The sequence below is a fragment of the Oncorhynchus kisutch genome, linkage group LG17, assembly GCF_002021735.2.
Source record: "Oncorhynchus kisutch isolate 150728-3 linkage group LG17, Okis_V2, whole genome shotgun sequence".
Taxonomy (NCBI): domain Eukaryota; kingdom Metazoa; phylum Chordata; class Actinopteri; order Salmoniformes; family Salmonidae; genus Oncorhynchus; species Oncorhynchus kisutch.
Window position 1 is genome coordinate 35,487,471 of NC_034190.2, and position 23,530 is coordinate 35,511,000.

At 45.7% G+C, this 23,530-nt stretch overlaps 1 protein-coding gene across 34 annotated transcripts in view; it reads right to left on the bottom strand.

Moving 5' to 3' along the window:
• LOC109906928 (microtubule-actin cross-linking factor 1) overlaps positions 1-23,530 on the bottom strand; it is a 284,319-nt gene that overhangs the window by 53,002 nt on the left and 207,787 nt on the right. The gene's annotated exons all lie outside the window — the stretch shown is intronic.

A 23,530-nucleotide genomic window follows, 5' to 3' on the forward strand; every position in this document is an offset into this window, starting at 1 on the left:
ATATATCTATATATATATATATATATACATATATATATACATATATATATATATATATCTATATATCTATATATCTATATATATATATATATATACATATATATATATATATATATATATATATATATATATATATATATATATATATATATATATATATACACACACATATATATATATATATACACAATAATTTAATCCATTTTAGAAAAAGGCTGTAACGTAACAAAATGTGGAATGAGTGAGGGGGTCTGAATACTTTCCAAATGCGCCGTATGTGTGTATGTCTTCCTGGGTCAGTTTCACACACAGTTTCACACACATACATAAGAATTTTGTATATCTCTACTTGCCCTTTGTACCTCTACTTGCACATGCATCTTCCGCCCATCTATCACTCCAGTGTTTAATTGCTAAATTGTAATTATTTTGCCACTATGGCCTATTTATTGCCTAGCTGATAGAGCCAGTGACTTAATCTGGCTTAATTTGCACACACTGTATATAGACTTTTCTATTGTGTTATTGACTGTACGTTTGTTTATCTCATGTGTAACTCTGTTGTTGTTTGTGTCGCACTGCTTTGCTTTATCTTGGCCAGGTAGCAGTTGTAAATGAGAAATTTAACCTGGCCTACCTGGTTAAATAAAGGTGAAATGAAGAATAAAAATAATTATGGGGTATTATGTGTAGATTAGTGAGAAAACATTTTTGAAATACTTCTCAGAATAAGGCCGTAACGTCACAAAATGTGGAAAAGTGAAGGTGCCTGAATGCTTTCCAAATGTACTGTAAATACTCACAGATAAACAGCACAGAGAGACCAGAATGGAAGTAAGTGGTGGTGAGGAAGTGCAACGAGGAGAGCAAGACACGAGAGACCGAGTGAGTAAAGTCAAACAAACACTGGCCGAATACTACAGTCATTTACTCACACGTACAGAACCACACACACGGGAGTCGGAAGAGTTTGGAAAAGTACACTGAGGATATATGCAGACCCAGAGGAACGCAAGTCGCATCAGAGGGAGAGACTTTGATAAAGGCAAACTACTGGCACAATGGAACATTTGTGAAAGGGTGCAGGCTGTGTGCTTAACTTCCCAATTCAGACTTTGAATGGCTCAATGAAACCACATGGGGTTGAAATATAAAAACTATTTTATAAACAGTTGCTGATTCCATCTAATAAAGTCATTAAAAACCAATAAAGTAACTCAAAACCAACGTCTGGAAACGTCAAAAGAATTCAGAAGTCTCACTTCACACGCAAGTAACCCGGGGTCCTTCGAATACCGAACTCGTACACAGGTTCTACGATACAGATGGAAGTGCTCACCTTCGAAGCCTGTCGTCTATGTGAACGTACACAAACATGTGAGGTTATGGAAGCGCCCTACTGTAAATGTGGACATTGGAAAACGGTTTCGTCAGGCTGCTATTTACAGTCAAAGCAAACAGAATGTCTGTTTATACGTGCAACTCTTAAATAGCGGACTATCGATCAAAACACAAGCACATGCCGTTCTCTAGCGCGCCGGTCTGTCTGAAGAACATTCCCTCAAACATGCTCCCTCATACACAAATCACATACACACAGACAACCTGAAGGTACTTTCCATTAAAACGGATAGACACCCCCATGTGCATCGTATTGAAATCATTCACAGTCCAACTACAGTAGCACAAGCTATTTGTTGCCCCCAGCCCCTTTTCCACAGCATTTTCCAAGCCGCCTATTTATCAACCTCATGCATTTGCAATACTGAAAGGAATTGAGAGCCACTGTGATCACACTGGATCCTGTAGTCTTATACAAGGAACTATTAGATATGAGGAACATGCAGAGACCAATCAGTGTGAATTTAGAGGACAGTGCTGAGAAGAGGGGTTTAGACAGAGAACTTGAGACACTGTACCAAGTAACTAGAAAACACCACTATACCCTACCAAGCTGAGAGACTGACCCACTGACTGAAACACTGACCAGCCGTGTCAGTTTCTGTCTGACTGGATCTTGACCATTGATTATTCAACTAAATTAAAGACGGATGGAAAACAGTTATACCTCAGCATGGGTCTCCATGTCGGGGCAGGGTGAGGGTGCTCCTCTCTGCTCTGTGGTCTTTGGGCCTGAGGGGGTCTCACAATCTGACCATTCAGCCTCTGTTGTGGCCCCTGGGGGCATCTGGTCTTCCACCTGGCCCTCCCTGAAAAGCCCCTGAAGCAACTCAGATTCCAGCTCCTCCCACTCCCTGTTGGTACAAGGGGGGTCCAAGGCCGAGCCGTCAGACTCCCAGTCACTGTCCCCGGTCATGGATCCAAGGACGAAGTCCACTCCTGACTGGGTACCTTCAGAGTATGAGTCGCCATAGTCCAGCTCCTGGGCGTCCTCGCAAGCGGAACCTCCGTCAGACACCTGGGGAAGCCGCTCCGGCGCTGCCAAGTAAACAAAGCTGTCGGGGCAAAGGAAGGCCCCGTCGTCTGGATCAGGGCAGGGTTTGGGGCTGGGGCTGGGGGGTGTTGAGGACTCCAGTAGGGAGAGGGGGCAGTCCTGAGGGAACAGGGGTGGCACAGACACAGCCAGGTAAATAAAACTGTCTGTGGCCACAAAGGCATCAGAGTCTTTGCTGTCCAGGCCTGGCCCTCTTGGCTCGTGCTTGACGGGGAACAGTGGTAAGGGTGAAGGGGAGTGTGAATGGGGGAGAGAATCAGAGAACGCTTTGGGGGTGCTTGTGGACCTCGGGTCCGCGTCTTGCCTAGACACGTCCAGAGAAGAAACCTCATCTGCGGGGACAGAGCGGTCCCTGGTCTCTGACGATGGAAGTGTCATCCGCTCAGTGTCAGAGCTCGTCTCCTTGGCAACATCACTAACCTCTGAGGAGAACAGCTCTTCTTGACAGGAAGTTTGTACATCATCAACATCCTCTGCAGCAGTAACCCTCATTTCTCCATCTGTGTGGATTGACCCAGGGGATTGGTCCATGCTAACCTCCTCACTGTCCCAAATCGGGTCAGGTTGCTCACATGCATTCCAGGCTGGCTCCCCCTCCTCCTGCTCTTCCCCCTCGGCATAAGGGTTCTGTGGGCTGGGGGAAGGAGGAAGTGCAGAGGGCATCTGGAGGCACAACCCTGATTCCTCGCTCACTTCCTCGACCTCTTGATCTGACGACGCCCCGCTGTCCAGGTCCCACTCGGTCTCAGCAGGCGGCTCGTGTTCACAGCCGTTCTGGGTGGTGTCGGACAAAGCGGTTCTGTCTGGCTGGGACATGTGGACCCCGCTGGTGTCTGACACAGGGAGAGGTCCGCAGACAGAGTCCATCTCAGTAGTCTCGGGACCACTCTGCTCTTCATCTTCAATTGCACTTTGCTTTTCTTCATCAATATCATATTGTTCATCTTCAATGAGAACCTGATCTAGTTCATAACAGGGTTGTTCTTCCTCTAGGTCAGTGTGTTCAGTAGTCTGTGGTTGGGCCTGGTCCATGTGTTCAGGAGGTGAAACTGTGTTTGGGTGTTTCAACCGGGGCTCAGTATAATCCGTCTCTGTGCTTTGATCTATATCCATAGGGAGAGTTTCCACAAAATATATACAGGCATAAGTGGCTTCCTCTTGCTCCTCTTCCTCTACACTGGCTAGGGTGTAGGGATCTGTTTGCTCACGAGATTCAGGGTTCACAGAGCTCTCCCCTCCCTCGTCCTCTAAACATTGTCTCTCCAGCTCTAGAAAAAGGTCATCTGAGCTGGCCCCTGAGCTGGGGCAAGGGGAGGTACTGGGGGCCCCAGGTGCCTCAAAACCTGTTGGAGGGGTCAGAAGGGGCCAATGTCCAGAAGACCCTGAGACCTGTTGGAGTTCCCAGCCTTCTCCAGAGTCCCCCTCCCAACATTGGTCCATTATCTCCATATTCTCCAGCTTCCACTCCCTCTCCTCTCTCCTAGCCCTCTCCTCCTCTTCCATTTCTCCTTTCTCACGCTTTACTTCTTCCACCTCTCTTATCCCTTCCTCCTCAATCTCCTTCTGTTTTCCCTCCTCCCCTTTCCCTTCCTCCTCCCCTTTCCCTTCCTCCTCCCCTTCTCCCTTCTCATCCAGCTCCTGTAAGACCCTGCGTTCATCCTCCTCGAATTTAAGCTCTGAGGCGGTTCGCTGCCGTAGCTCACTATTAGGGGGAGCCCAGCCCAGGAGTCCCTCCTCACCCCCCTCCTGGCTGAGGGAAGGGGAGAAAGGCAGCTCTCCATGGGCCAGCCTTTTCTCTTCCTGGAGGAAAGGTGAGGGAGGGTCCAGTAGGTAGAAGGACTCTTCGTCCATGTCACTGTCCTCTCCCAGTGAGGGGGGCAGGGGCGGCAGGACAGGGAGGTGGTGGCGCATGCCCCCGTGGGACCTCTTGCCCCCTCTCATGCTGCGGGGCCATGTGCGTGCTTTAGTCGGGGGGCAGAATACAGGTTTCGGTGGGGCCAACTGAGGTAGGAGAGGGGCGTTGTCCAGGTCTTGTTCTAGGAGAGGAGAGTCAGTATCTCTTTCAGAGTCAGAAGCCTTGTCCGGCCTCTCCTCTGGAATTCTTTTGACACCAGCTCTGGGAGACACAACTGGCCACCGATGACGTTTGTCTCTTTTTCTTTCCAGCTTTGTGGTAGCACCGGGACTGTGCTGTGGGGTGCTCCCAGAGCCCTGGTGGGGTTGGGCAGGTAACTGCAGCGATGGCTGTTCTTTTGAAGGGGAGGGTAGCGCATGGGTTTGCTTGTGTTGTTTTTGGAGCAGGGGGTGAAGTTGTTTTTGCTTGCTAACAGGGTGCTGTTGGAGGGGGGGAATGGGACTCACTGTCGGCGTCAACGAAGGGGAGGAAGAGACAGGAGGTGTGTGAAGAACCACGGACGACACAGTGGAAGGTGAGTAAGGAGGTAAGGGGGTTGTGGAGGTTGGGGTTGGTGGCAGCAGTAGAGAAAGTGGAATCCCAGGACCAGACAGACGCTTCTCAGCACTTTCCCCAGGAGTAAACTCAAGCCTCTCTGCAAACTCAGGGTAACAGGGGGGCATAAACGCCTTCCAGGAGCGACGGTTGGGGTTGTCTTTCTTATCGCCGCCCTGGTGGCGCCTTTTTACTGCAGCTGCCCCACAGGAGGCAGAGGACGAGGCCGCGATGGGTAAACCAGAACCGCCGCCACTTCCAGGTGGCAACATGCTCTGGGGATCGCCGGTTAGCTTGAGGGCGTCAAAGATCACCCTTTCGTCCAGTCTTTTAACTCCGGCATCAGTGTGTCCCCTTGACACAAAGACGCTCCCTAAGTCAGCCCCGATGGTGCCGTTGCTGGAGAGGGTGCTACCCTCTCCGCCGCCACCCGAGCCCAGGGTGCTGCGCGAGGGCTGGCTGAGCTTGGAGCCCTGGTCAATCTGCTCATTGATACGCATGGTGTCGTAGATGGAGCGCTGGGGGACATAGCAGTCCTCGATGTAGGCCTCATCCTCGTCCCCCTTCCCAAGGCATCGGGGGTTTTTCCTCAGGCAGTCCGGCCGGCTCAGGGGCTTCCCCATCCCTCAGCTGCCCCTGGGCGATATCCCCCTGACACCCTGCAGTGGTCCTTTATAGGGGCAGGCTGGCCCCCTTGGGGATGGGGCCAATAAGTATTCCACAGAAAACAAATGGGGAAAAACACCTCGATAGGTGGGATGAAAATATTTCCGTTTTGTCAACCGTTCCCGGTCCAAAGCACAATCCCAAACATGAATCCGCTTTAATGACTAAAATGACCCAAAATCACAAAAAGAAGAAGAAAAAGGTTCGCAATCCACAGGACAAGTCCATAGGTCCGAATGCTACCATGTCACTTCAATAGAAGTGCAACGGCATACCCCAGCGCCATCTGAAATGCAGGGGAGCTTCCGTGAGAGAGTAACCTGCCGGCAGACGCTCCTCTCCTCCCCTCCAGCAGCATATGAGGCAGCACTGCTCGCCTGGAAGGTGGTCAGGAAGAAGGCAGGGGCTGTCTCGTAGACATCCAAAGTCCAGAACGAGGTGAGTGCCGAGGAGATAACATCCTTTTGTTCCGTTTAAAAAAAAAAAAGTCAAACCCCCCTCACTCACAGTCTTTCAACTTCACTCCTGAATCATTTCCCAATCGCCCCTTGCTGGTACACTACTTCCTTCCCTTTCTATTCTCCCTCGCTCGCTCTGCCACAACAGGATAAGCAGCAGAGAAGGGTTGAGCAACTGTCTCGGTGAGCAGCAGCCAAAGAAGTGTCTAAAGTTTCCTTTAAAATTGGTGAGAAATCCACTACTCCCTGATATGAAAAGAGGTTGGTGCAGGGTGAAAAATGTTGCTCTTTTTCTGTCAGAAAAAGTTTGTTGTTGAGCCCAAAATAGTATATCCTTCAGTCTTTAGAGGGAATCAAAAACAAATCGCAGCAAAACTAAATCTCAGACAAAGTAACCGAGCAGTCACTCATAGCCTGCTTTGGTCCCTGTGAGTGTCCTTGCAGACAGTCTATACTTTCTCCCGTTCTCTTTCATTCCCATCACAAAGCATGAGTTGAGTGGGTCTGGAGGCCGTGCCCCGCTCTCTGCCTGGAGTGCGCCGTCATCCCCCGTGTTGACGTCATCGTTATCCTCCTCATCATTAGCGAGAAAAAGTCAATCCCGTCACCTGCCACGCCGCAAAAGTCAGTCTTGCAATTGAAAAAACAGAACAAAGAGATCCAGAGCCTTTTCCTAGCGTAGACTAGACGGCTGTCTATCATCTCCCTCCTTCCATCACGCTGCTCATCCACAGCTCCAGGGAAGAAGAGACAGTGAATCCAGAGTTGAAGGCTGAATCCGGGAGGGGGTGAGAGGGTTCTCTTAGGGGGAAGAGGGTGGGTGGGTGGGGTGAGCCCCGTCCAGCCGGGCAGAGCTGCTGTGTATCGTGGCACTGTATCCAGAGGGCAAGAGACCCAGACAGTCCGAGCCCCAGCCTGAGCGCTGCCTCTGACTCTGCAGGCGTTCTCCCTCTCCCAGACAATCCCCTGACACACGCTTTCCTTCTTTCTCTCCGCTTCGCTCTCTTTCAGAGGCTCCTTAGACGAGAGAAACAACAAGGAGCCACGCAATCCCAGTCCTCTGTTTCCCTCTGTTTTCTGCATGCAGGCTCCCTTGCCTTCTTTCTGTCGCTCAGACTGAAATGGTTTGCAGCTGCTAAAAAAAAATCTCCCCACTTTTCCTCTCTCCCTTGCTCGCCCACTCCGTCTCTCTCGCGCACTCACTTGTTCGTTTCTTGCTCTCTCGCTCTCCCCTTTCTCACTGTTTTTGTTTGAATCCAGCTCCGTTTGTTCTGTTTCCTGCTCTGGTATTAAAACACAGGAAGTGCTCCAATCATGCTGGTTTCCTCTCCCGAAAACCCCCCTGTGAGAGGGGTGGGGGAGTGAGCTACAGATAGGAAGGGAGGAGGGAGGGGGGGGCGTGGAGCCAAAAAGAGAGGGGGAGGAGTGACAGAGTGGTGGACAGGGAGGATTTTGCTCATTTAAAAAAAAATCTTGGGATAACGGGAAAAGATTATCCCACGCTAAGAACTCGGACAAATCATCTTTCAAAATGAATGGATAAATAGGCTTGAGAATGAAATTAAAAGACTAACGCAGGTGAGGGGGTTTGTTGCTAGGCAGGCTGGTACTATTGCTCAGTGTTCACAGCCAGCCACGAGCTCGATAGAGAGCAGTGTGAGACTGCAACATTCATCACTGCTTTGTAATCCAGAACAGAATCTCCTGGGCAAATCCCTGCCCCCTCAGAGCACAAAAACACTGTCCGCAGAGAATGAAATGATACAGAGAAACAGTGAAAGAAAGTGGGAGGGATGGACAGAGGAGAGAAGCAGGGTGGGGGAACTGCTAGCAAAACATGAAAAAAAAGAGGCTTATCAATAACGGCTTTTCAAATTTTCCCAAAACAAACAGCCGATACGCATACAAGGAAGTAGAACCTCTATCCTCTTCTCCCACTCGTTCCTCTTTTTTCCCCCACCAGCTTTCCAGGTAGCCGGTTACTATTCTCCAGTGTAGTGGGCGACAGTGTAAAACAATATGGTTTGGGTTACGCTCCAGTGTGACCCAATCCAGCCAGGAGAGGATTGTGTGTGTGTGTGTGTGTGTGAGTGAAGGGGTTACAGAAAAGGGGGCCTCAGGATGCCACACAACAACAACAAAAATCAAAGGAGACACAGTCGGGGGAATCCAGTACGCATGAGAGCAATCCCTGGCACCAGACAAAAGTGGAGTATTTTAAACCAATGATGTAAATAAACCCCGGATTGCTGATGCTTTACATTGGCCATTGAGAGGCTTTGAAGCCACCGGTCGGCCATATTGGCACTCCCCAGGAGGAGCAGTCCTCCATAGGAATGAACAGACTTCTAGAGTATTTCAATTCAAATGTTTCAAGGACAAAATGACATGTATTTGAAGTAAAGAATCACTGGTTTTGAATGTTATATTGTTTTGTGCATTGTTGAGTGATGTTCTTATCGACTCCCTGGGTCGTTTCATGTCCATCTGACCTTTTGCTGCTCAAGCAGGCAGAAATTCAACCGGTATGATGTAGCATTGCAATAATGCCGCTCTCACTACTTCTGGAAGTTAATAGGAACACGATTTTTTAGATCGCCAAAAACATCTATCTTGCATGTCAGATGTCAATACTGGCTGATGTCATAACGCGAGAGGTTGTCTTCTCTCGAATGAGCCATCATATTTCTGTGATATTCCAACCTCCAGAAATGTGTAATTTAACAAAAAGGGTTTCAGACATTTCTCCCATTTGTCTGCCTCTTCAGTCCAGGGTGAATTGCATGGTGCCGTTGTGAATGTCAGACTGCATCGATCTGCAGGTTGAACATGGTGAGATTGTAGACTGGTAAATCGATAGTGCAGTTTGTTTAGCCAAGTTTTCAGCCAACTTCAAAAAAATTGGTTAAAGAAAATTGTGATAAATAAAAATGTATACCAGTTTCATTGAAGGACCAAAAAATGGACAGCTGTGTCATAGATTGCAAAATAGTTGGGAAGAGATTTGTGATGTACCGATTCCATGGCACATGGTTTAGGAACTGATAAGCAAAACGAAACCGGATTGAGAACGTTTTCAATTTAAAATCATTATACAAAATTCTTGCAACCAATAGAATGTTATATACATATATATGGGGGGATACAACCATCCCAGCTCTGCAGATTTTACTGCGAAGAGACAGAATCATTAGATCATTTGTTTTGGTACTGTCCATACATGGTTTGTTTTTTCATCGCAGATCCAGGAATGGCTGAAGAACTACAACATTTTCCTGGAGCTAACTCTGCCTATAGCACTGCTGGTTTGAGTTGAAAAGTCAAAGTCAAATCGATCAAGAGTAGAATAATATTCTCAGCAAAAGGTGTTTCATTTACAATCTGTAGAATCTGTAAAAACAGAAAAGGTTCAGAACTGTTGTGAAACATCACAGCGGAAAAATATGGCAAATAGAAGAAAACTGATGACGTTAAGAGGTAGATGGGAGGGGTTGAGTGGAGCTGAAAGGTGGGACTAAAAACAACAAGATAGTATATTTTACATTAGCGGTGTCCGTTAAATGTATATGGGTTGAGAACTTTTGTGAAACAGCAGAGTTAAATATACACGGCAAACAGAAATCAAACTGGATGGCGTTCAGAGATGGATGAGATGGGTTGAGTGTAGCTGAAGGACGGGATAAAAAAACAAACCAATGTAAAGTACATTGTGTTTGTTAATAAATGTGTATAGTACGTACAGTGCCTTCAGAAAGTATTCAGACCACTTGACCTTTTCCACTTTGTTATATTACAGCCTAATTCTAAAATTGATCAAATAAAATCCTCATCAACCTACACACGATACCTCAAAGACAAAGCGAAAACAGGTTTTTAAAAATGTTTGCAAATGTATTGCAAATAAACGGAATTACCTTATTTACATAAGTATTCAGACCCTTTCCTATGAGACTCAGAATTGAGCTCAGGTACATCCTGTTTCTATTGATCATCCTTGAGATGTTTCTACAACTTGATTGGAGTCCACCTGGGGTAAATTCAATTGATTGGACATGACTTGGAAAGGCACCCACCTGTCTAAGGTCCCACAGTTGACAGTAAATGTCAGAGCAAAAACCAAGCCATGAGGTCAAAGGAATTGTCCGTAGAGCTCCGAGACAGGATTGTGTCGAGGCACAGATCTGGGGAAGGGTACCAAAACAATTCCTCGGCATTGAAGGTCCCCAAGGACACATTGGCCTCCATCATTCTTAAAATGGAAGAAGTATGGAACCACCAAGACTCTTCCTAGAGCTGTCCGCCTGGCCAAACTGAACAATCGGGGGAGAAGGGCCTTGGTCAAGGAGGTGACCAAGAACCCGATGACCACTCTGACCGAGCTCCAGGGTTCCTCTGTGGAGATGGGAAAACCTTCCAGAAGGACAACCATCTCTGCAGCACTCCACCAATCAGGCCTTCATGGTAGTGTGGCCAGATGGAAGCCACTCCAAAATAAAAGGGACACAACAGCCCGCTTGGAGTTTGCCAAAAGGCACCTAAAGGACTCTCAGACCATTAGAAACAAGATTCTCTGGTCTGATGAACCCAAGGTTGAACTCTTTGGCCTGAATGCCAAGCGTCACACCTGGAGGAAACCTGGCACCATCCCTACGGTGAAGCATGTTGGCAACACCATGCTGTGAGGATGTTTTTCAGCTGCAGGGACTGGGAGACTAGTCAGGATCGAGGGAAAGATGAACGGAGCAAAGTACAGAGAGATCCTTGATGAAAACTGCTCCAGAGCGCTCAGGAACTCAAACTGGGGCGAAGGTCCACCTTCCAACAGGACAACAAGCACACAGCAAAGACAATACAGGACGGGCTTCGAGACAAGTCTCTGAATGTAGTTGAGTGGCCCTGCCAGAGCCCGGACTTGAACCCGATGGAACATCTCTGGAGAGACCTGAAAATAGCTGTGCAGCAACGCTCCCCATCCAACCTGACAGAGCATGAGAGGTTATGCAGAGAAGGGGAGAAACCCCCCAAATACAGGTGTGTCATAATCGAGATTACGCAAAGCTTAATATCTTGCAAACCTGCTTCAATAAAGTACTGAGTAAAGGGTATGAATACTTATGAATACTTAAATATAAATGTGAAATTTTAAATGTAAAAAAAATTCTAAAAACCTGTTTTTGCTTTGTCATAGTGTGTAGATTGATGAGGATGTTTTGTATTAATCCATTTTAGAATAAGGCTGTAACATAACAAATTGTTACGTTAATACTTTGAAATGCACTGTATTTATGTATGTACCGTATATTTGTACACGCCTACTCAATCAAGGGTTTTTATTTATTTTTATGATTTTTAACATTGTAGAATAATAGTGAAGACATCAAAACTATGAAATAACACAAATGGAATCATGTAGTAACCAAAAAAGTGTTAAGCAAATCAAAATATATTTCAGATTCTTCAAAGTAGCCACCCTTTGCCTTGATGCCAGCTTTGCACACTCTAGGCATTCTCTCAACCAGCTTCATGAGGTAGTCACCTGGAATGCATTTCAATTAACAGGTGTGCCTTGTTAAAAGTGAATTTGTGGAATTTCTTAATGCGTTTGAGCCAATCAGTTGTGAAGTGACAAGATAGGGGTGGCATACAGAAGGGCCAAGTCCATATTATGGCAAGGACAGCTCAAATAGGCAAAGAGAAATGACAGTCCATCATCATTTTAATAGATGAAGGTCAGTCAATCTGGGAAATTTCAATTACTTTGATAGTTTTTGTGACTGCACTTGAAGAAACTATCAAGTGCTACGATATAACTGGCTCACATGAGGACCACCACATGAAAGGAAGACCTAGAGTCTTTAGAGTTGAATTCATTAGAGTTGAACAGCCTCAGAAATTGAGTTCAATAACAGACGCATCTCAACATCAACGGTTCAGGGGAGACTGCATTCGTGGTCGAAGTGCTGCAAAGAAACCCCTACTAAAGGACACCAATAATAAGAAGAGACTTGCTTGGGCCAAGAAACACGAGCAGTGGAAATCTGTCCTATGGTCTGTTGAGTCCAAATTTGAGATTTTTTGTTTCAACAGCCATGTCTTTGTGAGAGGCAGAGCAGCTGAACAGATGGTCTTCCCATGTGTGGTTCCCACCGTGAAGCATGGAGGTGGTGGTGTGGGGGTGCTTTGCTGGTGACACTATCAGTGATTTATTTAGAATTCAAGGCACACTTAACCAGCATGGCTACCACAGCATTCTACATTTTAAAATTTTACCTTAATTTCCATATGTGTTATTTCATAGTTTGTCTTCACTATTATTCTATAATGTGGAAAATAATAAAAAATAAAGAAAAACACTTAAATAAGTAGGTGTGGCCCAACTTTTGACTGATACGGTGTACGTGTGTACGTGTGTACGTGTGTACGTATGTATGTATGTATGTACGTATGTATGTATGTATGTACAGTGGGGCAAAAAAATATTTAGTCAGCCACCAATTGTGCAAGTTCTCCCACTTAAAAAAATGAGGGCTGTAATTTTCATCATAGGTACACTTCAACTATGACAGACAAAATTAGAAAATCACATTGTAGGATTTTTAATGAATTTATTTGCAAATTTTGGTGGAAAATAAGTATTTGGTCACCTACAAACAAGCAAGATTTCTGGCTCTCACAGACCTGCAACCTCTTCTTTAAGAGGCTTCTCTGTCCTCCACTCGTTACCTGTATTAATGGCACCTGTTTGAACTTGTTATCAGTATAAAAGACACCTGTCCACAACCTCAAACAGTCACACTCCAAACTCCACTATGGCCAAGACCAAAGAGCTGTCAAAGGACACCAGAAACAAAATTGTAGACCTGCACCAGGCTAGGAAGACTGAATCTGCAATAGGTAATCAGCTTGGTTTGAAGAAATCAGCTGTGGGAGCAATTATTAGGAAATGGAAGACATACAAGACCACTTGTCTCCACGCAAGATCTCACCCCGTGGGGTCAAAATGATCACAAGAACGGTGAGCAAAAATCCCAGAACCACACAGGGGGACCTAGTGAATGACCTGCAGAGAGCTGGGACCAAAGTAACAAAGCCTACCATTAGTAACACACTACGCCGCCAGGGACTCAAATCCTGCAGTGCCAGACGTGTCCCCCTGCTTAAGCCAGTACATGTCCAGGCCTGTCTGAAGTTTGCTAGAGAGCATTTGGATGATCCAGAGGAAGATTGGGAGAATGTCATATGGTCAGATGAAACCAAAATATAACTTTTTAGTAAAAACTCAACTCGTCGTGTTTGGAGGACAAAGAATTCAGAGTTGCATCCATACCTACTGTGAAGCATGGGGGTGGAAACATCATGCTTTGGGGCTGTTTTTCTGCAAAGGGACCAGAACGACTGATCCGTGTAAAGGAAAGAATGAATGGGGCCATGTATCGTGAGATTTTGAGTGAAAACCTCCTTCCATCAGCAAGGGCATTGAAGATGAAACGTGGCTGGGTCTTTCAGCATGACAATAATCCCAAACACACCTCCCGGGCAATGAAGGAGTGTCTTCGTAAGAAGTATTTCAAGGTCCTGGAGTGGCCTAGCCAGTCTCCAGATCTCAACCCCATAAAAAATATTTGGAGGGAGTTGAAAGTCTGTGTTGCCCAGCAACAGCCCCAAAACATCACTGCTCTAGAGGAGATCTGCATGGAGGAATGGACCAAAATACCAGCAACAGTGTGTGAAAACCTTGTGAAGACTTACAGAAAACGTTTGACCTCTGTCATTCCCAACAAAGGTTATATAACAAAGTATTGAGATAAACTTTTGTTATTGACCAAATACTTATTTTCCACCATAATTTGCAAATAAATTCATAAAAAATCCTACAATGTGATTTTCTGGATTTTTTTCTCTCTCATTTTGTCTGTCATGGTTGAAGTGTACCTATGATGAAAATTACAGGCCTCTCATCTTTTTAAGTGGGAGAAGTTGCACAATTGGTGGCTGACTAAATACTTTTTTTACCCCACTGTATGTATGTATGTATGCATGTATGCATGTATGTATGTATGTATATGTTATTGGAAAATATGCAGACAATTACATTGGTTGAAGCTACAATCTGCAATATTAAAGCTGATCAACCCCTAAAAAAATATGAATAAAAAAAACGAGCTAATTCACATGCTGATATAGAGAGAGCATTGCGGATTTTGTAATCGACTTGAGCTGCAACAGCTGTCACAGCGATTTTCACGTTGCCACCAATCTTATTACAACGAAAAAATGAAACATTTGTTCACAAAATATTGTAACACTTTAAATGATAGGAATGAGTGATTTTGGGTGGATTTTTCCTTTAAGAATTTTTGTTGTTGTGGGGACAGTAACATTAGTTCATTTGAAAAACTTCTACTTTATGGAAGATATTTGTATATATATTTTATGTTTAGCTCACAATATATCATGTTTAAGTATGCATTAAGGCGTCTGTAATAGAATAAATGTAAACGTGAAAAAAAAATGCATTTCCATAGCCTCCAAAATATTTTTTACAACTGTGGGGTGCCAAGATGGTGGCACGGTGGCTTCAACACAGCACCCCGTTAGTCATCTAGTGTCTAGACAAAACATTGATTTTAACCAAGTTTGTTTTCCTCCTTATACTGTGTCCTTGTATCCCTGATATAGTGCCAGTTGTGGTTCAGTTCCTCCTCCTCCACTCGTTCTTCTCTCTTATCCTCCCTTCCCTTTTTCAGTTGCTCTGTTTGTTTAAAGAACTCTGGCGGAGACAGCAGCCAATGTGAACTCAACGCATGCCTGCTCTCTCTGCCTCCCCCCCCCCCCATCTCTCCCGTCTAACTGTTGCTGTGATCCGCCCGTGGCCTGCATGTCAAACACGCTAAATACTCTACTCTTTCTTTTTAACTCTCCCTCTCCCCCCCCTTCTCTCTCTCCACCTCTCACTCACTCTCATTTGTGGTGCAGCTGTCATTGCTGCACCCCTCTGCTCAGCCTCTCAGCTACCAGGAGAGATGAAAAGTCAGAAGATAAATTAGTGAGGGATAGAAAGAAAACCAAGGGATGCACAGGAAAGATATATCAATGCTATTTTTTTTTTAAATGCCCTCTCTGCCATCTCCATTTTGAGTGTGTCAGATTTGATCATTTTAGCATTCCATCCTTGATCCCTCTTGCAGTCTCTGTCCATCCCCCACTCCTCTCCTCTAAATTGTCATTCATCCCCCGTTCATTTGGCCTGTCACGCCTGGTTAAGGAGTCACAGTTCTGACTCAGACATGAAGAGGGAGGCGAGTAGGCCCCAAAATCCCCCGGCGAGTTAATCACATTGGGGACTCAAAGCAGTGGAATCCATTCATGCTTAACCCTCAGCCAAAAGGTCAAGCTGTAGGTCTCTAGACTTTATATAATAATGTTGGCCTATGACCGTCTCCGCAAAGTCAGTAGAGCGGTTTGATGATATACGCGGGTGCATAGGCATGGGATACTGACAGTATTGACTTTGCTGTGGAGGGTTTGCTCACAAGAGTACTCCTGTAGAAATTAAACGTGTGCCCTCTTCTTTTGTTTGTCCACCTCTACTTCCCCCCCTTTCCTTTCTCTCAACAGAACTCAATCCATGTCTCATCCATCCATATTTCAGGTTTTTAAACAAGTCATTTCATGTAATTTCTCACCATGACTTCATCTTTTTCTCCCTCCCCCCATTTCCCCTCTACCTTTCTCCCACTCGTATCCAGGCAGCGAGGAAGTGCTCTCCTTCTCTGTCTGAGCAGCAGTTTTATTATTGACTAGGAGAGTTTTACCTGAGCTGCTCAATGAGGCTATTGTTCTCTCAGTCCCCCCCCCCCCAGACACAAAGAGACGCATGGCAACCCATCCGGCAACTTCAACCATCCTGCCCGAGTACAGTACATTTGGTGAATAACAGGCTTGTCAATCAAATTCACACTGGTGGTACAATACTTGCAGGTGTTACAGATTCTTTAGCTGCAGTCATGTGTGGCCAGTAGGCACAAACGGTTCCCGAAAAACAAAGAACTCACACCTGAAAGACTAACATATTGTTCTTAAGATTAAAAAAATAATAATTAAACAACAGTGTTACGCATTATTAGGCAGGGTCTGGAATGGATATGGAGCCCATATGTGAATGATAAGGTTTTTTCCATATCCTAATCCTGGCCAAATAGAGGTCACATTCCTGCTTTGTCCCAGTTTCTGTAACAAAATAAAATAGACAGGCACACAAAACACACCCTCTTTCTCTTCTTTTAAGTTTATTATTGGGCTTCTTCATTTGACATTATTCTTAGTCGTGTAGTTTATGTAAAGAATCAGTGTATCTGTTATGGTTGGTCTGGTAACAGAGGATGGTGCCCGATAAGGGGAGAGGGGAGATAAGCTGTGGCATGCCTGTCTAATTCACAACAGCTGAGACGATATAGGATCCTGAGAGCAGGGAGAGAGAGGAATAATCAACACACACACACAGTGTGTTGTCAAATCGGGACAGTCAGTAGGGTACAGTAAGGGTCCATTTGAAAATCAGATCATATGATTAGTGAAAATTGGGTTAGCCTGATCCAATCAACCCCCAAGAACAGAAAATAAACAAAGACGAAAATGGACCAAAGAGCTCAGGAACAAAATGAGCTAAATAAATAAACCGAAAGTATAGACCCACACAATTGGGCCAGGTCTTTGAAGATGATAAATGAGTATAGTAGCTATGTAAGTCACGGGGAAGATATACTGGAACACCTACATCAACACGACATCATATTACCAGCAGGTCACTTTCAATGTAAACCATCCATCAAAGAATCTTTAGGAAAAAGAGCTTCACAATAGGGTTTCCCCCGCTAATGATTAAGTGATGGGTGAGTAACAAGACTTGAGGGAGTTGTAAGCTGATCCGAGATCAGTGCCTATGGGCCACTCCTACCCGAAGCGTGCACACGAGCTACATCAGCTACCCCGTAATCCCTAATCAGCAAGACTACCCCAATGTCCCTTACTGTCTCTGAGGACTTGGTTGGAGGAAGAGATCTGACTCACAGACCATATGGGAGGGACGTCTCCATCACGCCTGGGTTCAAATACTATTCATATGGGAGGGACGTCTCCATCACGCCTGGGTTCAAATACTATTCATATGGGAGGGACGTCTCCATCACGCCTGGGTTCAAATACTATTCATATGGGAGGGACGTCTCCATCACGCCTGGGTTCAAATACAAAATCATTTCAAATACTTTAGCTGGACTGGAATGAGCTTGCCTGTTGCAGTCAACCAATAGGATAGTCCCAAAAGTCCCAAACCCTGCCCACTTGGCACTCCAGGCAGGCTAAAGCAAACGCTCTAAAGTATTTGACCATTTTAAATAGTTTTTGCACCCAGGACACGGGCCTACGCAGACGGGAGAGTGGAGAGGGAGGAAGCAGCATTTAAGGGAATGCTTTCCTCACCCGTCACCCCTGTCCCCCTTATCAGTCCTACACAGGAATTCCCATTTGTAGCAGGAGACTTAAAAGCTTCACAACACCCCTCAACTCGTCCCTGTCCCAACCCATAGACTATGTCAGCTGCTCTGGAGCTAGGGGACATACAGTAGAGCCACACCCTGGAGAGTGTGTGTGTGTGTGTGTGTGTGTGTGTGTGTGTGTGTGTGTGTCAGAGGATGTTTCTAATTCCAGTCTTTTCGGGGGCGTATCCGGAATCTCAGCTGTCTCCCCACCCACCACACACACCCTCCCTCTCACACATACACACCTCGTCGGCACACAAAGCATCCCTAAATACACATGTGAATTCTGCTGATCACATAAGAGCACGTCTGCAGATAGTATGGCGGTCTATAAAAACATACTTGATAAACAAACTGACTTGCCCGAACACGGAGAGAGACTGGTAATGTCACAGGCCATTTAAAACATCTCCCTATCCTCCTTCTCCTAACTCTTTCTCTCATCCCTTCCTCCCTCACTTCATGCCTCAATGAGATCAGTGTTCAATAGCTCAACAATACAATTTCGCTAATCTGACAATACACCCCCCCCCCCTTTTTTTACACACACAAATCTCAAGCATTATGACATCATCTCTGTGGATTGTTTTTTTTCTTCTTTTTTTCTTTCTAAACTGGGGTCTGGTGGGGGGATGGGATGGTGGGGCAGTCAGGCTAGTCTGCTTCCAGGGCAGACAGGCATGTTTAGGCTTGAAATGACCTGGGCGGAATCCATTACAGCCCAGAGGAGAGAGGGCACATAGAGGGGGAGAGGGAAGGAAGGAGGGAGGGGGGGGGCAAGTGGGCTCCCTGAGTGAACGAAAGAGGATCTTACGCAAAGGGAAGTCTTCCTCTCTCTTTTTCTACCTCTCACCCATCCCCACTTTCTTGCTCTCTCTCTCTTTAACCCCCCCCCCCCCCCCCCCCATGCCCAGCTTGCGACTCCACTACACTCTCACTCATGCACATTCCATTAAGCCGTCTCCCTTCTCTTTTCCTATCTGTCTCTCTCTCCCTCAGCGACTCACAGCTCTTTCTCCTCTTTATCTCCTCTGTTCTGCTCGTCTTCTGCCACACATCCATCCGGCTTTCTCTCATTAAGAAGGGGGAAAGAAAGGGAGGGGGAGAGAGCGAGAGAGAGAGAGTTGTCGTGGCCAACCACAATATTAAGCGTCGATAAATCAAGAGAACAGAATAAGAGACAGGACAGAGAGGAAGAAAGAGAAAGCAAACTCAAAGAGAAGAAAAAAAACCTGTCTTGTATCCTCCCACACTAAGACGCCAGCTGAACCAAATCAGAAACCACTGTCCAGTAAGTCCAGCAACACACCTCCAATCAGATACAAATAAGGCTCATCTTACATTGTAACATATATAATTATCAATTGATTTATGATATGACAACATAACCAATCATTAACACAATCTACATAAAAATGTCCCCAGTTTAGGGAGCTACTGTAAACTAGTCAATAACCAGGAAGACGGGGGATGCAAACTTACTCGCTTACCAGTACTTCTAGTGCAGAGGATGTAACATAAAGCTCAGGGGGGAAAAAAAACATAGAATTCATAGTAATGGCCTCAGCCAGAATGAACTGTCTGTGTTGTACAGTACTCATGAAATCTCATTTAACATTTCACAATGAATGGAAACCAATGGAAAGTAGTAATACAATGGGAGAGGCCCTGTCGCTGTTCTCCTATTCAGCAAGACAGCAAATTCCTATGGAATGTTCTACAGTAGATTCCTATTGAGGGGAGGGAGTAGGCAAATTATTGTTGGCTGGGTTAACTATCCTAGTATCTCCCCTAGACAGTGAAGACGATAGCTTGAAAAAAATAACAAAAATAAACGTATGGTGTGTGATTCGCTTTGGTATCAAATTTAGCCCGACGTCCATCACGGTGGTGACAGGCCCCAACGCGTTCCAAGGGCTGGCGCCGGCGTGCTAGGGGGTCGGGAGGGGGGTTGATGGAACCTTATAACAACGTTTTGGACAGGATTGACTCAGCATACAGCATCCGTTCTGCACATTAGGTCCACAAAGCACACACATCCCTGGATCAGTTCGCTGCACCTAGCGACTGGAACGAGCTACAAAAAAAACCCACTCAAACTGGACCGTTTTATCGCCACATCTCTTCATTAAAACTCAATCATGGACACTCTTACTGACAGTTGTGACTGCTTCGCGTGATGTTTTGTTGTCTCTACCTTCTTGCCCTTTGTGTGCTGTTGTCTGTGCCCAATAATGATTGTATCATGTTTTGTGCTGCTACCATGTTGTTGTCATGTTGTGCTGCTACCATGTTGTTGTCATGTTGTGCTGCTACCATGTTGTTGTCATGTTGTGCTGCTACCATGCTATGTTGTTGTCTTAAGTCTCTCTTAAGATAGTGTTGCGGTGTCTTTCTTGTTTAATGTCGTGATGTGTGTTTTGTCCTATATTTTTAATCCCAGCCCCCGTCCCCGCAGGAGGCCTTTTGATTGGCCGTCATTGTAAATAAGAATTTGTTCTGAACTGGACTTGCAGAGTTAAATATAAATAAAATGGGGAAAAAAATATACACATCAAATAATACAATTATATTATAGAATGTGTTGTGTGCTAAATTTGCACGTACAGGACAAGCGCCACCACTACCCGCTAGCTATCTAGAGCACATCGGACTGTTAGTTTAAAGAGGCCCATCGGGACAAACTCTTTGGTCACGATACCTATTTTGCCAATTGGCCTGGTTTACCACACAGAGCCCTGCTGATCCGTCCGCCGATGAAACAGCACGAGGGGGCCACAACAGACTTTCCTCTGTCGCATCGTCCCTCTAAGGCCCTGCTGCTAGCTTGCTAGCCCCGGCCTGCTAGCTGCCTGAAGCCACGCACTGGACTCCAATGCTCACCCGGCTACGCATGCCTTTCCCTTACGTCAATATGCCTTGCCCATTGCTGTTTTGGTTAGTAACTACGGCTTCATTTCACTGTAGAGCCTCTAGCACCGCTCAATACGCCTTAGTTAACCATTTTGTTCCATCTCCTCTCTCTTTAAATGCTATTTCTAGAGACAATATGCAGAGTTCTGTCCTACTATCCAGGTCTGTGCCCAAACAATTTGAGCTTCTACTTTTAAAAATACACCTCTCCAGAAACAAGTCTCTTACCGTTGCCACTTGCTATAGACCTCCCTCTGCCCCCAGCTGTGCCCTGGACACCATATGTGAATTGATTGCCCCCCATCTATCTTCAGAGCTCGTGCTGTTAGGTGACCTAAACTGGGACATGCTTAACACCCCGCCTTCCTACAATCTAAGCTTGATGCTCTCAATCTCACACAAATGATCAATGAACCTACCAGGTACAACACCAAATCTGTAAATATGGGCACCCTAATAGATATCATCCTGACCAACCTGCCCTCCAAATACTCTGCTGTCTTCAACCAGGATCTCAGCGATCACTGCCTGCGTGCGTAATGGGTCCGCGGTCAAACGACCACCCCTCATCACTGTCAAACGCTCTCTAAAACACTTCAACGAGCAGGCCTTTCTAATCGACCTGGTCCGGGTATCCTGGAAGGATATTGACCTCATTCCGTCAGTAGAGGATGCCTGGTTATTCTTTAAAAGTGCTTTCCTCACCATCTTAAATAAGCATGCCCCATTCCAAAAATGTTAAACCAGGAACAGATATAGCCCTTGGTTCACTCCAGACCTGACTGCCCTTGACTAGCACAAAAACAACATCCTGTGGCGCACTGCACTAGCATCAAACAACCCCCACGACATGCAACTTTTCAAGGAAGTTAGGAACCAATAAACACAGGCAGTTAGGAAAGCAAAGGCTTGCTTTTTCAAACAGAAATTTGCATCCTGTAGCACTAACTCCAAAATGTTCTGCTACACTAAAGTCCATGGAGAACAAGAGCACCTCCTCCCAGCTGCCCACTGCACTGAGGCTTGGAAACACTGTCACCACCGATAAATCCACGATAATTGAGAATTTCAATAAGCATTTTTCTACGGCTGGCCATGCTTTGCACCTGGCTACCCCTGTCAACAGCCCTGCACCCCTCACTGCAACTTGCCCAAGCCTCCCCATTTATCCTTCATTCAAATTCAGATGGCTGTTGGTCTGAAAGAGCTGTAAAATCTGCACTCCTACAAATCAGCCGGGCTAGACATTCTGGACCCTCTCTCTTCCTAAAACTATCCGCCGAAATTGTTGCTAGCTTGTTCAACCTCTTTGTATCGTCTGAGATCCCCAAATATTGAAAAGCTGTCGCGGTCATCCCCCTCTTCAAAGGAGGAGACACTCTACACCCAAATTGCTGCAGACCAATATCTATCCTACCCTGCCTTTCTAAGGTCTTCGAAAGCCAAGTTAACAAACAGATCACCGAACAATTTGAATCCCACCGTACCTTCTCCGCATTGCAATCTGGTTTCAGAGCTGGTCACGGGTGCACCTCAGCCACGCTCAAGGTCCTAAACTATATCTTAACCGCCATCGATAAGAGACATTACTGTGCAGCCGTATTCATTGACCTGGCCAAGGCTTTCGACTCTGTCAATCACCACATTCTTATTGGCAGAGTCATCAGCCTTGGCTTCTCAAATGATTGCCTCGCCTGGTTCACCAACTACTTCTCTGATAGAGTTCAGTGTGTCAAATCGGAGGGACTGTTGTCCAGACCTCTGGCAGTCTCTGTGGGGGTGCCACGGGGTTAAATTCTCAGGCCAACTCTCTTCTCTGTATACATCAATGAAGTCGCTCTTGCTGCTTGTGATTCTCTGATCCACCTCTCCGCAGATGATACCATTCGTATACTTCTGGCCCTTCTCTGGACACTGTATCAATGACATGGGGTAAGGTTGTACAGTGAAATAAGTATGCCCCCAACGCAATTCTAAAGTCTAATACGTCCAGTGCGATTTCAACAGATTTTTGTCAAATTAAGAAATTGTATTTTGTTGATTTTATATAACATTTCAATCTCGTTTAGCATGATCTATTCAATTATGGCATAATTCTATCATTTGCGTCACTTTCAACCTTCATTTTGAAGGCTAACCACAACATTCCACCATTGCGGCTTATCCTTATTGTGACTAGCTTCACATAGATGGATCCGACCACAATCAAATAAAAACTGTCTTATAAATTAGGGTTATTTTGGATGACACCTAGCTAGATAGTTAGCCAGCTAACTACAGCTACTGAAACCGATTATTTCGTTTTGCTATGTTTTTGGGGGAGAACATTGTTTGCATCCATCAGCTAGCTATCTTTGATTTAATGACCAGCACTGTCCAGAGCTTGGGGAAGGGCAGGTGAACGAGACAACTTTACCATCGTCATTACATTCGTATCGATGAATCGTTGTGACAAATGAAATACGAGTGATCGTGTAATCAATGTGTAATAACTACATAAAACATTTCTGAACGTGTTAAAGTAGTATGTCACGTGCAGGCATATTAAGTCCTGATTGGTCAACAAGCTTATTTGACACATCAAGGTGTTATTTTACGTGCACCTTGTTTTGACACTCAAAGACCCAAACGGCGTCCCATAAATAAAATGCGTCAGAAGTTGTGCAGTGCTGGCGTGACTAAACTCTCCTCTCTACCTGGCTCTAGACCTCCGTGTCATACCTCCAGCCATGATCAACTGGATCATATCCCTCCATCCTTGCATGTAGGCTCAAGGTAACATCTATAACACATACCTCCTTAGTCCCCATACCCCCTCTTGTGATCTCCAGAGACTTGATAAAGAGGAGAGCGGGAGGAGACGGGATACACCCCCCCCCCCCCCCAAACGGTTCTATAAATAGAGCTCGGAGCCAGCGGAACGACTCGAGTCGGGAGGGGTCACACACTCCATCACAACACCGTCCACACAGCCCACAGTAGGAACGGCGTTATGAAAGAAGCGTCGCCCGAGCAAAATCCTGTTTGATCAAGTGCTAATACGAGCATG